This window comes from Artibeus jamaicensis, unplaced genomic scaffold (assembly GCF_021234435.1).
Source record: "Artibeus jamaicensis isolate MK-2021 breed Jamaican fruit bat unplaced genomic scaffold, CSHL_Jam_final contig_519, whole genome shotgun sequence".
Lineage (NCBI taxonomy): Eukaryota > Metazoa > Chordata > Mammalia > Chiroptera > Phyllostomidae > Artibeus > Artibeus jamaicensis.
The window spans coordinates 59,463,843-59,478,050 of record NW_026521871.1 but is presented as its reverse complement, the minus strand read 5'-3'; the positions used below and the strand labels follow the sequence as shown (position 1 = coordinate 59,478,050).

Sequence of the window (14,208 nt, the reverse complement as noted above, 5' to 3'; positions counted from 1 at the left end):
AAGCCCCTCGATGGGAGGCCCCGAATCTCCTCAGCCGCAGGGTCTGACCCTCCCCCCGGCCGTCCAGCCCCTCCTCCCGCGTCCCCCTCCCGGCGCCCCGCCAACCCGGAGAAGGGCGTTCGGTCCTCTCAGCACCTCTCCTTCCACAGGCTCCTCGGACTCGGGGCTGGGATGCCCTGAACCCCGACGGGGGCCCTCAGCACTGCCCTGAGGGAGAAGCATGGCGGACGCTGCAGGTGAGCTGAGCGGCTGGCAGGGAGTGTGGGGACAGGGCTGGGGACAGAGCTCCGCAGACTCCCGGCCCTGGTGGTGACCCTGGCTGTGCGGGTGCAGAGCGCTGGTGGGAGAGACTGGGCTCCGCGGGGCAGGGAAGTGGGAGAAGGCCCAGGGTGCGAGCAGGCCCGCGGGACGCACCGGGAGGAGCAGCCTCGGGGACCGGGGAAGGACTCAGACGGGCTCGGTGCCTGCGGCACAGGGACCACCGGGGCCGCGCGCCTTCTCACTCGCGTCCCCGAGTTACTGGTGTTTCCACTCCTCTCCAGGCGGAATAAGCTTCGAAAGACGCTTCCCTCTACGTCTCCGGGGAGGAGTGGGCAGAGCCGGGAGGCCGGGACAAAGGCCGGTACCGAACGTGAGGAGGAACTCGCACGGGCTCCCCAGCCCAGGTAGCGAGTGCGCAGGCGCTGGGCGCGAGGAGCCGGAGACTCCGACTCAGGCGGCTCCAGCGGCCTGCCGCGCCCTCCTGCGTGGACACCCACCGAGAGGAGTTTGTCCTTCGCGTCAGAGCAGGGCTCCCGCTGCTGGTGTGGCGCTCGCAGCAACTCGTTTTACTCTCCCATCCCAGCCGAGCCAGTCCCACGGGCTTCCTGGAGCTTGTTCCTCCTCCAAGCTCGGTGCTTTCAGGACAAAAGTTTTGTTTCTTTCCAGGTCTCAGGGCCCCGCGACCAGCTTTCCTGTGTCACCACCCAGGCAGGCCACCAAGCTCCAGGAGGAGGACCCTGAGGACTCTGATGACGAACGGGCTCCAAGGCAGCGAGGTGAGGGGCAGGAGGCGCCTGAGCTGCCCTCCTGACACGGCCCTGGTTTAGGTCAGGCTGCGTCTCAGGAGTTAACCAGGGAGCAGGGTTTGCTTGTCCAGCGAAACAAGCAAGATGCAGAACAGTGGACTGTACAGTGGGGGGCTATTCCTGTAAACTTTCCAGTGTGCAACATAATTATAGACATAGATTAATAAGAAGTAGATGTATAAGAATATACAAGTGAACAAGAAATAACTAATTCAGAATAGTTGTCATCACAAGAGAGGGAGGCAGGTCTGGCCGGTGAGGGGTGTTCCGACACCTGGCTGCCCAATGACCTGCAGGAGACGGAGGGGAAGCAGTGTTAACCACGGTGATTAGAGGAGCTGAAGGCAGGCCAGGGTCCGGAGTGGGTGATCACTGTATCATTTCCTGATGTCGGCCATGGTGCCATTCTGTCCAGTATCATGAGTGTTGTCGGTTGGTAGGGCCCACTTTCATGGGTTTGGGGTTGAAACACAGCTGAAGTTAAGATGTGATCTTTAACTTGATTGTAATTGTCTCTGTGCTCATCAGACTGTGGATGCCAACCAGAGTCTAATGATAAGGAAGGGCCTGGATGGCCAGTATGTGCACAGGGGGGAGGATACCAGAGAAAGGAGGCGAGAGGGTCGTGGTGCCCTTAGCCTGGACAAGGCCAGTTTGAATGAAGAAAACAGGATGGAGAAAGGGTTATGTTGAAGACATGGAGTTTCTGTGCAGTTACTTTTATTACATTTTTGTCAGGAGAGGCCAATTTATTTTTTAATAAATGATAATAAATGCTTTATGAACATAGGGTGAAGCGTAGATGACACTTTGTCTATTTTTTTTATCATGCCCCCAATAGAAGCCTAGGCCTTAATGAAACCTCAGAAAACATTCTCTAATCATCCTGGGGTTGTTCTTGGACTACTCATTCAGAATTCTGTGTCCCTAATAAGAATCTCCATATTTTGGAAACATTTACCAGCGAAAACACTGATTTCTCATCATCTTTCAGTGAAACCTTCTTGGGTGGCCTTCAGAAGGGAACAGAGTAAACACCAGAAGGTGAGTATTTTCCAAATCCTGTTGACAAGAAGATTTTTCCCATGGGTAAAAATGCAGGTGAGAGTAGGAAAATGCTGAAAGTATCCTAGGAACTGCTGCCTTCCTTTCCTGGTCTCTTCAACACATTGTCTGATATCACCATCTTTTAAAAAAGATTTTATTTATTGATGTTTTAGAGGGGAAAGGAGGGAGAAAGTGAGGAGAGGAGCATGTGCAAGACACACCTGTATGGGTTGCCACTCACCCACACCCAAGCAGGGAACCTGAATTGCAACCCAGGTGTGTGCGCTGACTGGGAATGGAACTGGTGACCTTTCAGTCTGCAGGCCAGCGTTCAATCCACTGAGTCACACCAGCCAGGGCTCATCATCATCTTAATAGTTAACAACTACAGCAACAATAGTAACTACCATTTGTTTCATTCTCACAATATTTCAGACTTTAAGAATTCTATGTGAATAAACTCACTTAAACATTACAACACCCCGATGAGGTGTGTACTGTAACTGTCACCATTTACGATGAGGCAAGTGATTTTTCAGAGAGATAGAAATGTTTGACTATATGTCTAAGATCACAGTATCAGTGGTAGTGCAATCTGACCCATAGTTGCTTCTCTAAAACACTTACAAACTTATTAAAACTTTCACAGTTTTGCCCTGGCCACCGTGATCAGTTGGTTGTCATGCTGCAAAGGGGAAGATCGCCAGTTTGATTCCTGGTCAGGGCTCATGCCTAGGTTGTGGGTCAGTTTCCAGGTTGGGGTGTGTGTGAAAGGCAGTAAGTGATCAATGTTTCTCTCTTTCTCCCTCTCTTCCCCTCTCTCAAGAAAATGAACAAAATCTTTTTTAAAAATTTAAAAAATTGCCCTGGCTGGTGTAGCTCAGTGAATTGAGCATGGGCCTGTGAAGCAAAGGGTTGCTGGTTCAATTTCCAGTCAGGGCACGTGCCTAGGTTGCAGGCCAGGTCCCCAGTAGGGAATACGTGAGAGGCAGCCACACATTGATGTTTCTCTCCCACTCTTTCTCCTTCGCATCCTCTCTCTCTCAAAATAAATAAATAAAATTAAAAAAATATATTTTATTTATTTATTTTCAGAGAGAGGGGAAGGAAAGGAGAAAGAGAGAGAGAGAAACATCAGTGTGTGGTTGCCTCTCATGTGTCCCCCACTGGGAACTGGCCTGCAACCCAGGCATGTGCCCTGACTGGGAATCGAACCGCGATCTCATGGTTCGCAGGCCCGCGCTCAATCCGCTGAGCTACACCAGCCAGGGCAATAAAATATTTTTTAAAATAAAAAAATAATAAAAATTAAAATAAAAAAAAAAAAACTTTCATAGTTTCTAAAGTTTACATTTGTCTTATCCATATATCATTACATCATTCATCTGACTAACAGTTTCAAGTAAAGTTCTTCTCTGCTATACTGAAGTGAGAGATGCACTAAGACCCTCTGAATAAGGAAAGTGTATGATGTGTAGGCAGTTTGTCCAGGGGATGGCCCCAGATGAAGAGGAATGTAAAATGTCCAGGATCACAGCCTCCCACTCTAATCAAAAAAAGCATCTCCCACCCCTGAGGGGCTTCAGGTTTGATGATTGAGAAACAACAAATAATAAAATGACATGAGGTCTTCATATAGTTTATACACAATCCAACAGAAAGTCATCTGTCTGGAACTGACTTCAAATGCCATTTCTTATAGGGTGAAGTAACAGCTACTTTCTCTGAGTTCCAGTGAGGCTGCTCTCATCCTATTTAAAATCATTTGTTCAACCCGCCTCCCTTTGAGTTGTGAGCTCTTTGAGAGGCTGGCCCATACTTGAGACTTCTCAGAGGTCACAGGCCCAGGTCAGGGCCCCTGATGGCCCCCAAATATTTACTGAATGATTTCACAATTACAAATTAAATTAGAAGATAATCAATGAATGCTGAAGGCAATTTCTGTGAGATGTGAAATATGGAGAGAGCTGAGGGGTAACTTGATAACAGGACTGTAATCTCACATTCATACTGTAGTACACAATTCACAGAACACTTTGGTGAGCATTATTTAATTGCACATTCACTGTAACATTGAAAATTATGTCAGAGGTCATGAAACTAAAGACAACTAGTTACTGATACAGCCTTATTCAAACAGAATTGGTGGGAACCAGCTAATCTAAATACAAATATTCTTTCTAAGGTATTGCAAATTTTATTACCATTTTATTTATTGCCTAGATATGTTTCTGCCAAGTATTTCTTTATTCTCTTCCCAATATCCTTCACTCTCAATACTATACAGACAGTTGAAAGAAAAGAGCCATAAGGCATGGGTTCTAATCTTGGATTCATTACCCACATTGGCCCTATCCCCTCTAATATTCATACTCCCTAGGTATTTCCAGGGGTTGAAGTATTAAGGACATGCATGTAAAATGTACCATAAGCCTTAAAAAATTAAATATATATTATCTTTTAATATGTGACTCTTATATTGAAGGCAGCATCCAAGACACCATTAAGCAATGAATATAGTTTGAAGGAATTGTCAGGAACAGCAAATTTGATGACTGCAAGTGACTCGGAGCAGGCCCAGAAACCAGTGTCCCCTCCTGCAGAAGCATGTGCCTTTGGAAAGCACACTAGACAAAAATCGGGTAAGAGAAAATAATTTGGGAACTTAAGTTCTTCTAAGTCCTACAGAAGGGCTGATAAGTATGACCTAGGCATGTGGGGTGGACTATGGATGGGCCTGGATTTAGGTTGGGCTAAGCTGAGACTGAAGTTACCACTGGACCTTTGGGCAAATCCTATAAATTCTCTGAGCTCCTGAATACTAATGTGTAAAGTAAAGATAAGGAAACATCACTCATATATTGTAAGAACACATTAAATTAAATTTAAAACAGGTGACACATGCAACTTGTCCAATAAATCCATCTGTGATAATAGCAACCACACTTTATTCGTGTTGTGTGCCCAGGCCTTTACTCAGTGCCTAACACAATGTGCATTCCATAAATGTTTTATGAATGATTAAAGGTTGGCAAGTTAAACCTGGTACTGGGAAGATCTAGAAACTAAAATTGAATCAGTCATCTGTAGTTAGTGTGGAGTCTTCATCTTCTGAACCAATAGTGAACAGTAAAATACTAGAGTGTGCAAACGGACAGGTGATCATTTGATGAGAGGAGATTGTCTGTTATGAGATAAAATGGGAACTAACAATCCACACCACACCACCTTGCTCACCAGGCCTTTTCCACCTTAGAACTCAAGAGAAAGGAAATGGATGTGAAGACGTACAACCTACGGGAAAGAAAGGGCCATGTGTACCCAGAGGTCACCGAGCCCCAGGATGATGACTACCTTTGTAAGTGACCCACACTAAGAAGTATATTATGATACAATAATTTCATCTAGTCCTGTGGTCCCCAAACCATTCCCTTCCTTAGTGACCTGGAATACAGGGTTGAGTCTCAATGATGTGAGTACAGGACTCCCTCTGAAGCTCTTTGTGTCCAGGAACATGCACTACACCTTCCCTAACCCCTGTCATTCTTGCCTCCAGATTGTGAGAAGTGTCAGAACTTCTGCATCAACAGCTGTGCTGTGCATGGGCCCCCTACATTTGTAAAGGACCGTGCAGTGGACAAGGGGCATCCCCACCGCTCAGCCCTCACCCTGCCCCCTGGGCTGAGAATCGGGCCATCCTGCATCCCTGAGGCTGGGCTTGGAGTGTGGAATGAGGCAGTTGATTTGCCAGTGGGTCTGCACTTTGGCCCTTATGAAGGACACATCACAGAAGATGAAGAGGCAGCCAAGAGCAGATACTCCTGGCTGGTGAGAACTATTTACCTCTTCCACTGTCCTCTGCCTTCCCACATTCCTTCTAAGGCTTGGGGGGGGGGACTTCACCTCCTACATGCTAGACATGGAGGGGACAATGTGGTTAGCTCTGAATACTGACTGGACTTCACATGAACACTGAGCTCCTGTTTAAGGATCAGAAGGTAAGTGGGAGCAAAGCGGTGCAGACACAGGCTCCTCCCTTGGGCTCCCGCTCTGATTGGACAGGTACACTCAGGTGTGTAGGTGATGAGTAAGAAAAATATCATGTGGTCATAGCTGGCAGTTGAATCCCCATATAGGTGGAAAGAGTTTTGATGACTGTGGAGTAAAATAATTCTTTGACTATAACCTCCCCAAGAAATACATAAAAGGTCTTAAACTTCTTTTCTGAAACACAGATTGCCAAAGGGAGAAACTGCTATGAGTATGTGGATGGAAAGGACAGGTCCTGGGCCAACTGGATGAGGTGAGGTCAACAGGTGTCTGGGTGCCAGAGGGGACTCTCATCCCCCACAAGCCCATATATCTTTTCCTCTCATCATGCCTCCCTCAGTGGTCTCCCTTAGTCCTTTCCCCCCTTTTTTTTATACAGTGTTCTTTCGTTTCAGGGGACTTTTAGGAAAAAAAAGTATAGCATGTGTTCCCAAAATATAAAGCTCTCTGCTAGACACAATTTGGGCACTGGAAAGGTCCTTGAAGAGCCTAGATTCACCAGGGACACTGGATTACACTTTAATTTATCAAATGAACATTAACTAAGCACTTACTATATTCTAGTTATGGTGAAGGAGTACATTACTTCAGATCACATAACCCATTTTCTTATGGAGGACCTCTCGCAGAGAGATAAAAACAACTGCTTTTAGAAACTATAATTTCCAAGTGCACAGTGTCAAGATAGCACAAACCAAGGGTGGCCTAAACCTGTGAGGGCAGCAAACCATCCCATCCTCACTGCAAACTAGAACTGGATTCTGAGGCCTGCAGAGGAATGGTCATGGGCCCTTTCCTGAGAGGGGCTTTTTTTTTTTTATCAGGGTTAACAGAATGTGAATCAACTACTATTGTTCTGTTTTATTCTAACAAGAGAAAAAAGACATTCAATTTTCTATAGTAACCTTGGGCAGGCAAGTGAATGGTATCCTACATAAAGTGTAGGGGGGTTGAAAAGGGGCTCTCAAGAGAAAACAGATGTGGGCTGAGTACTGGATAATTAGTGAGTTAATTTAGAAGCAGAGCCCTAGATCAAGCACCAGGTTCTGTGGCGTGAGACAACTTGATTTCGAGTTTGGAGAAGCCAGAGATCACTGGATATTATGGCCAATCAGGTTGGAAGTTAAGTCTAGAACTGGGTGTTAGAAAATAGTAATAGGCAGGATGAACACTGCAAGCAGAACTTTAGGTGGGCATTCACATGACATGCTGACAGATGTCAGACACTGAAGAGAGGGTTCCCTGAGACCATTAAGGGCAGTGGGCAACACCAGAGCCTGAGGGCCTTAAGAATCAGTGAGGATGGAGCTGGACAGGGATGTCACAGGTAGTGGGAACTCATCACCATGGTTTTCTTTTCCTTCCTCTGCCTCAATCCCAGATATGTGAACTGTGCCCGGGATGATGAAGAGCAGAACCTGGTGGCCTTTCAATACCACGGGCAGATTTTCTACCGAACCTGCCGGGTCATCAGGCCGGGCTGTGAGTTGCTGGTCTGGTGTGGGGATGAGTATGGCCAGGAGCTGGGCAGCAAGTGGGGCAGCAAGTGGAAGACAGAGCTCATGGCTGGAAGAGGTGGGCACCACTGTTCTTCAAAACAGAAAGAAAAGAGAGAATTCTCCATAGAAATATTCATGAGCCAACTCTTAAGTGGAGTAAAATCCACTCTAAAGTCAGTGAAGTTTTGAATCACATGCTTCAGAAATTCACAATACATTCACATGCCTTTGACTCTTAGGCAAAATTTTTATATTTTTATTTTTTTAAAAGTTCATGAACAAAATATACAACTGCATATAGTGCTGAAAGACTGAGAGGCAAAACAAAAATTTTCAAGCATTAACCAGTTCTCTCACCAAGGCAGTTTTTCTGACACTTTTATAGCTGTTTCTTCTGAATTTTCCTCAGTACTTCTAAATAAAACATTTTTGTTTGTAGGCATTCATTATTTTTTAAAGATTTTGTCCTGGCTGGTGTGGCTCAGAGGACGGAGCACCGGCCAGTGAACTAAAGGGTCACCAGTTTGATTCCCGGTTGGGGCATATTCCTGGGTTTCGGGCCAGGTCCCCAGTACAGGGTATGTGAGAGGCAACCACACTGACGTTTCTCTCCCTCTCTCTCCCTCCCTTCCCCCTTTTCTGAAAATAAATAAATACATAAATCAAGTCTTTTAAAACAAGATTTTATTTATTTTTATAGAGAGTGGAAAGGAGGGAGAAGGAAAAATTAATGTGCAAGGGAAACATTAATCAATTGTCTATGGCTCACTCCCAACTGGCCCACAACCCTGGCATGTACCCTGACTGGGAATCAAACTTGTAACCTTTCATTTTTCAGACAACACCCAACCCACCAAGCCATACCATTCAGGCAGGGCGCATTCATTCATTTCAGTGAATTATGAGAGATCCTACTCTGTGAGGCACAGCATCGTGGGACCTGGAAATACAGATTAACATGAGGATCAGAATCACTGCTCTTGAGGAGCTGACGGGTGAAGGAGGGAAACCCAGGCACACATGCTTGCATGTGCATAACACTACATAGTGGTTAGTGCTTTGGAGAAAACTAATCCAAGATAAAGTGCCTAGGGATCAGTGTGATGGGAGGTATGTGGCAGGTAGTTCAGGAAGGGCTCTCAGGAGACAATATCTACAAAAATACCTGCAGGCAGAGGGAGCCACTACTGCAGGGAAGAAAAGTGCAGTGTTGAATTGGCTGAGGGTCACTTGGGTCACATTGTAGCACAGAGGGTAAGAACAGAGATCAGACAGATGCTTAGCAGCCTGGAGATGCAGTGCCGGTGATCCGAGTTGAGACACCGGTGAATTTTCATGAGGGAAAGTGTGCAGTCGTCAGCTGTGTTATGTTCTCATTATGCTTTGTTAATTTTTAGAAAATAAACTCCAGTGGGGAATCCCCTCATATTCATCTCCAAGTGAGAGAGCATGGTGGATTGGCCACAGAGGAACAGGAGTCAGGCGTGTAAGAAAAGTGGTTGAAATATTTTGAAACAGGTCTTCTTAGTGTATTTGAAATAGTCTAACAATAAATGAGATAAAGCATAAATATTTGGTGTAAGGCTTGAGGACGGACATTTCATTTTACTATTTTGGAAAACTGAGAGAAGCAATTCCTAGGTGGAGCCTGTGGTTTTCCTCTATAACATGACTTAGAAAATATCTACAGATGGGAAAGGTCACTGCAGTTTGATCCACACAGGAGTGAAATGGCCTCTCATGACCCTTGAAAGCCCCTAGTCTGAGCAATATTAGAAAAGACCTGTGATGTGGGCTTTCTGGATTTCTGAAGAAGATGCACTGCATAAAAATAAAAATAGACTGTGAGCGGACTCTGTGAGAGACAGAGCTTGCATTGTCACCACAGTAACAATAATTCATGGGGCAGGTCTTACCAGGAGACTAGTCACATGACCCAGGCATTCTCATCAACATCTGCCCTGACCAAACCTTTCTCTTTCAGCAGAACCAAAGCCAGAGGTGCACCCATGTCCCTCCTGCTCTCTGGCCTTCTCCAGTCAGAAATTCCTCAGCCAACACGTGAAACTCAATCATCCCTCTCAGATTCTCCCAGGAACATCTGCAAGAAAACACCTCCAAGCAGAGGAACCCTGTCCAGAGGATCAGAATCAGCAGCAGCAACATACTAGTATGCACAGCTGGAATGATAAAGCTGAAGGTCAGGAGGTCAAAGAAAGGTCCAAACCTTTGCTTAAAAGAATTAGTCAGAGGAGAATCTCAAGACCCTTTCAACCTTCCGATGAACGAATGAGGAGCTCTAGTGAGCACAAGAGAACGATGGAGGAAGAGCCCTGTAGAGGGCAGAAAGATAGTGCAGAGGACACGGGCAAGTTATTTGTGAAAGCAAGAAAGTCAAGAGTTGTAACAAACAAGCATGGAGGGTGTTGGCAAGACTTCAGTGACAGGTCACATCTCATCAGAGACCAGAAGACACACTCAGGGGAGAAGCCCTATGTTTGCAGGGAGTGTGATAGAGGCTTTACATGCAAGTCAGATCTCATCAAACACCAGAGGACACATTCAGGGGAGAAGCCCTATGTTTGCAGGGAGTGTGGGCGAGGCTTTACACAGAAGTCAAATCTCATCACACACCACAGGACACACTCAGGGGAGAAGCCCTATGTTTGCAGGGAGTGTGGGAGAGGCTTTACACAGAAGTCAAATCTCATCACACACCACAGGACCCACTCAGGGAAGAAGCCCTATGTTTGCAGGGAGTGTGGGAGAGGCTTTATATGCAAGTCGGGTCTCATCCCACACCAGAGGACACACTCAGGGGAGAAGCCCTATGTCTGCAGGGAGTGCGGGCGAGGCTTTACCTGGAAGTCAGTTCTCATTGCACACCAGAGGATACACTCTGGGGAGAAGCCCTATGTTTGCAGGGAGTGCGGGAGAGGCTTTACACAGAAGTCAGTTCTCAACACACACCAGAGGACACACTCAGGGGAGAAGCCCTATGTTTGCAGGGAGTGTGTGCGAGGCTTTACACGGAAGGCATACCTCATCAGACACCAGAGGACACACTCAGGGGAGAAGCCCTATGTTTGCAGGAAGTGTGTGCGAGGCTTTACCTGCAAGTCAATTCTCATCACACACCAGAGGACACACTCTGAGGAGAAGCCATATGTTTGCAGGGAGTGCGGGAGAGGCTTTACACACAAGTCACATCTCATCACACACCAGAGGACACACTCAGGGGAGAAGCCCTATGTTTGCAGGGAGTGTGGGCGAGGCTTCACACAGAAGTCACAGCTTATCACACACCAGAGGATACACTCTGGGGAGAAGCCCTATGTCTGCAGGGAGTGCAGGCGAGGCTTTACCTGCAAGTCAGTTCTAATCACACACCAGAGGACACACTCTGAGGAGAAGCCCTATGTTTGCAGGGAGTGTGGGCAAGGCTTTACCTGGAAGTCAGTTCTCATCACACACCAGAGGACACACTCTGGGGAGAAGCCCTATGTTTGTATGGAGTGCAGACGAGGCTTTACATGCAAGTCAGATCTCATCAGACACCAGAGGAGACACTCTGGGGAGAAGCCTTATGTTTGCAGGGAGTGCGGGCGAGGCTTTACCCGGAAGTCACTTCTCATCTCACACCAGAGGACACACTCTGGGGAGAAGCCCTATGTTTGCAGGGAGTGTGGGCGAGGCTTTACACACAAGACAAATCTCATCAGACACCAGAGGACACACTCTGGGGAGAAGCCCTATGTGTGCAGGGAGTGTGGGCGAGGCTTTACACACAAGACAAATCTAATCAGACACCAGAGGACACACTCTGGGGAGAAGCCCTATGTGTGCAGGGATTGTACACAAGGCTTTACACGGAAGACGTATCTCATAAGACATCAGAAGACACACTTGGGAGAAGCCCTATGTTTGCAGGGGAAGTGAGTGAGTCAGCATCAAGTCACATATCAATAGCCATAGGAAGTCCACAGTCCCTTACTCTCCCCAAGATTGTAATTAGTAGAGAAGTAACTGGTTAAATCCTCCAGTTTCATGACAATGAGATAGACAAACTTCCATAGTGATATGGGGATGTCAGCACCAAACTCGTTCATGGTTTTTTGACCTATTCTAAAACATTTTGTCTCCATACACATCCCTCATTTTCCCCATCACTGAGAGCAGAGGGTTCCTGAAGAGCCACAAAGAACTCATTCTCTCAGCTACAGAAATTCAATTCCTGCTAATGTGTAATCGAGTCAGTCTACTTTGGTTACTGCCCAGAGAGAGGGATTTGAGACAGACTAACCCAGGAAGGGAATTCCCCAGGCTCCTGGGAAGGGCCTTTTCTCCTAATCCGCTCCCTACCCTCCTCCCTTGGCTTCCCTTGGCTCTTCTGATTTCCTACTACGTCTGGAGCCTCAGAAGTGAATGGCAGGGAGGGAGGGATGCTTGCGCGTGGACGTGAGCCGTTCAGTCTGGGCACTTGGTCTTCCTCACTCCTTGCTGCCTTTTCAGGGTCAGCATTTCTTGGTGCACAGCATACAGATTCCACATCAGTCCATACTTGGTGTGAGTCTCAGCTCTGTCTTCTCCAGCTGTGTGACCTAAGGCCAGATTCTCAACTTCTGCCTGCTTCCTAGTCTGTTCAATGGAAATGGGAACTCCAGCCTTTTGGTTTGACATTCAAAGTTGAGTCAGCAGAGACAGAATCTGGCAAGAGGATCACTGAGATCACAAGCCCTATTGAACAGCTTGCAGTGCCCATGTCTTCCTGGTCTTAGTGGTGGACAAAGGAAGATTAGCACAGGGGTTTTTAACCAAATTCAGAATTTGAGCAGACCCCACTGCTTTTTCCACATAGACTGAGCTGCTCTGAGGAGGAAGCGTGAGGTTGGAAGCGTGGGGATGTGTGTCCCTCCTGATCACCACCTTCTCACTGAGCCTGGGCGTCCTCAGAGCCTCCTCAACACAGGCAGGTGGTGCTGAGAGTGAGCTGTGAAACAAGACCCTCACCCACTCCTTGCTGAGAACTGACACTGAAACAGCATCTGCCTGCACTGGGGTGTTAGGGTAGATGGTGATGCAAGGCAGGGAGGACGAGGAAGATGGGTATCACCCACTAACTCAGCAGTCCTGAGCCTGGTCCAATTCAATTGCCAGATGTTCCATCATCACAAGAAACACCATGCTAATGCGTTGAAATTCTAGGTATTGTTTCCACTATCTGGGAAAGAAAGGCTTTCAAACTGTATTTATCCCAAGGCCTAGAAGATGGAAGGGGGTCTACAGCACTCATGGAAAGGACCCGTAAAAACAATTTGGCTAATAGCTTTCCTCTGGCCACTACCTGTTTTATGAGAGGGTCCCTAGTGCTTACAGAAAGAGCCCATAGGTAACTTTGGGTAACGGCCTCAACTTTATCCCCTGTCACAGATCTGCTGTACAAGATGACCAAATGGGGTCTAAAGTGATAAGGATTCAGGCTAATGACCCCCCACATAACTACGTTTGGGTAGTCCACCCGCTTGGAAGCTGGCATCACTTTTACCCGCCAATCAATATGTAAATTCCTCCCACCCCCCGCCCCACCATCCCACCAAGTATATAAGTCCTCTGGACAAAGGACCTTGTGCTCTTGTCTTTTGCCCCCATCTCAGCAAGACCTGTTCTCTTCCATGAGAATGTGTCACTAATAAACCCTGCTTGCATGCTAATATACTTGCTGATCTGTAATCCCTTACTGTGTTGGCAAGAAGAACTGAGCGTCTCCTGTGACAGGTGCACCCAATCTGCATACGGCATTCATGAAGCCTGCAACACAGCAGCTTCTGTAATGCACTCTCCTCGTACCTGGGCCCCACAGAGTTTAATGCACCGATGACACCATCTCAAAATTATTATCGTATCTTTGAACTTCTTTGTGAAGTCTGATGGAATAATAGACATGCACAGTGTTGGTTATTCCTGGCCACCCATTCGCAGATAATGTCCACAATGGCCCAGGAGCACCAAATTCCCATGGACCCAATGGATGGGAGTCCAGCAAGACTCAAGGTGAGAACAGGTTAAACATCTACATCTGCATAAACATAAAGAAGGGTGCTAACAGCTCCCAGAGGTCACACTTTTCTCAGAACCAGAGCTGAGTTCAATACACAGAGACATCAAACATTTAGTGAGGACTCCATCATACCCTCTCCTGCACGAGGGAGACCTAAGCATGATCCACCTTGTTCCTGCTGGAGTGGGTTCACCAAAGGGGGGCACCCACCCCCATGACCTGGAAAGATGACCTTTCTGTCCTCCTGCTGCCAGGCTTGTGAAGAAGAATGTCTATATAAACTACATGGATTTCAATAATAAATGTCCACTATTATTTTCTTTTTAATGCTTTTTTAAAGGAAGGTGTGTGTCTTTCCTGGGTTTTGTTTCCCTTCCCTGTTTCTCCCCCCACCACCACAGCCCGGAGAGAACATCATAAATGAAATATTCTGTGGCTTTCAGCACGGGCCACAGGGGAGGGGCAGAGTCCTGGTGTAGTGCTGGCA

The 14,208-nt window shown here is 47.0% G+C and overlaps 1 pseudogene; it reads left to right on the top strand.

Annotated features, from left to right (window-relative positions):
- The first annotated feature begins 585 nt into the window (after positions 1–585).
- LOC128628020 (histone-lysine N-methyltransferase PRDM9-like) lies at positions 586–13,984 on the top strand (annotated as a pseudogene).
- Positions 13,985–14,208: the final 224 nt, after the last annotated feature.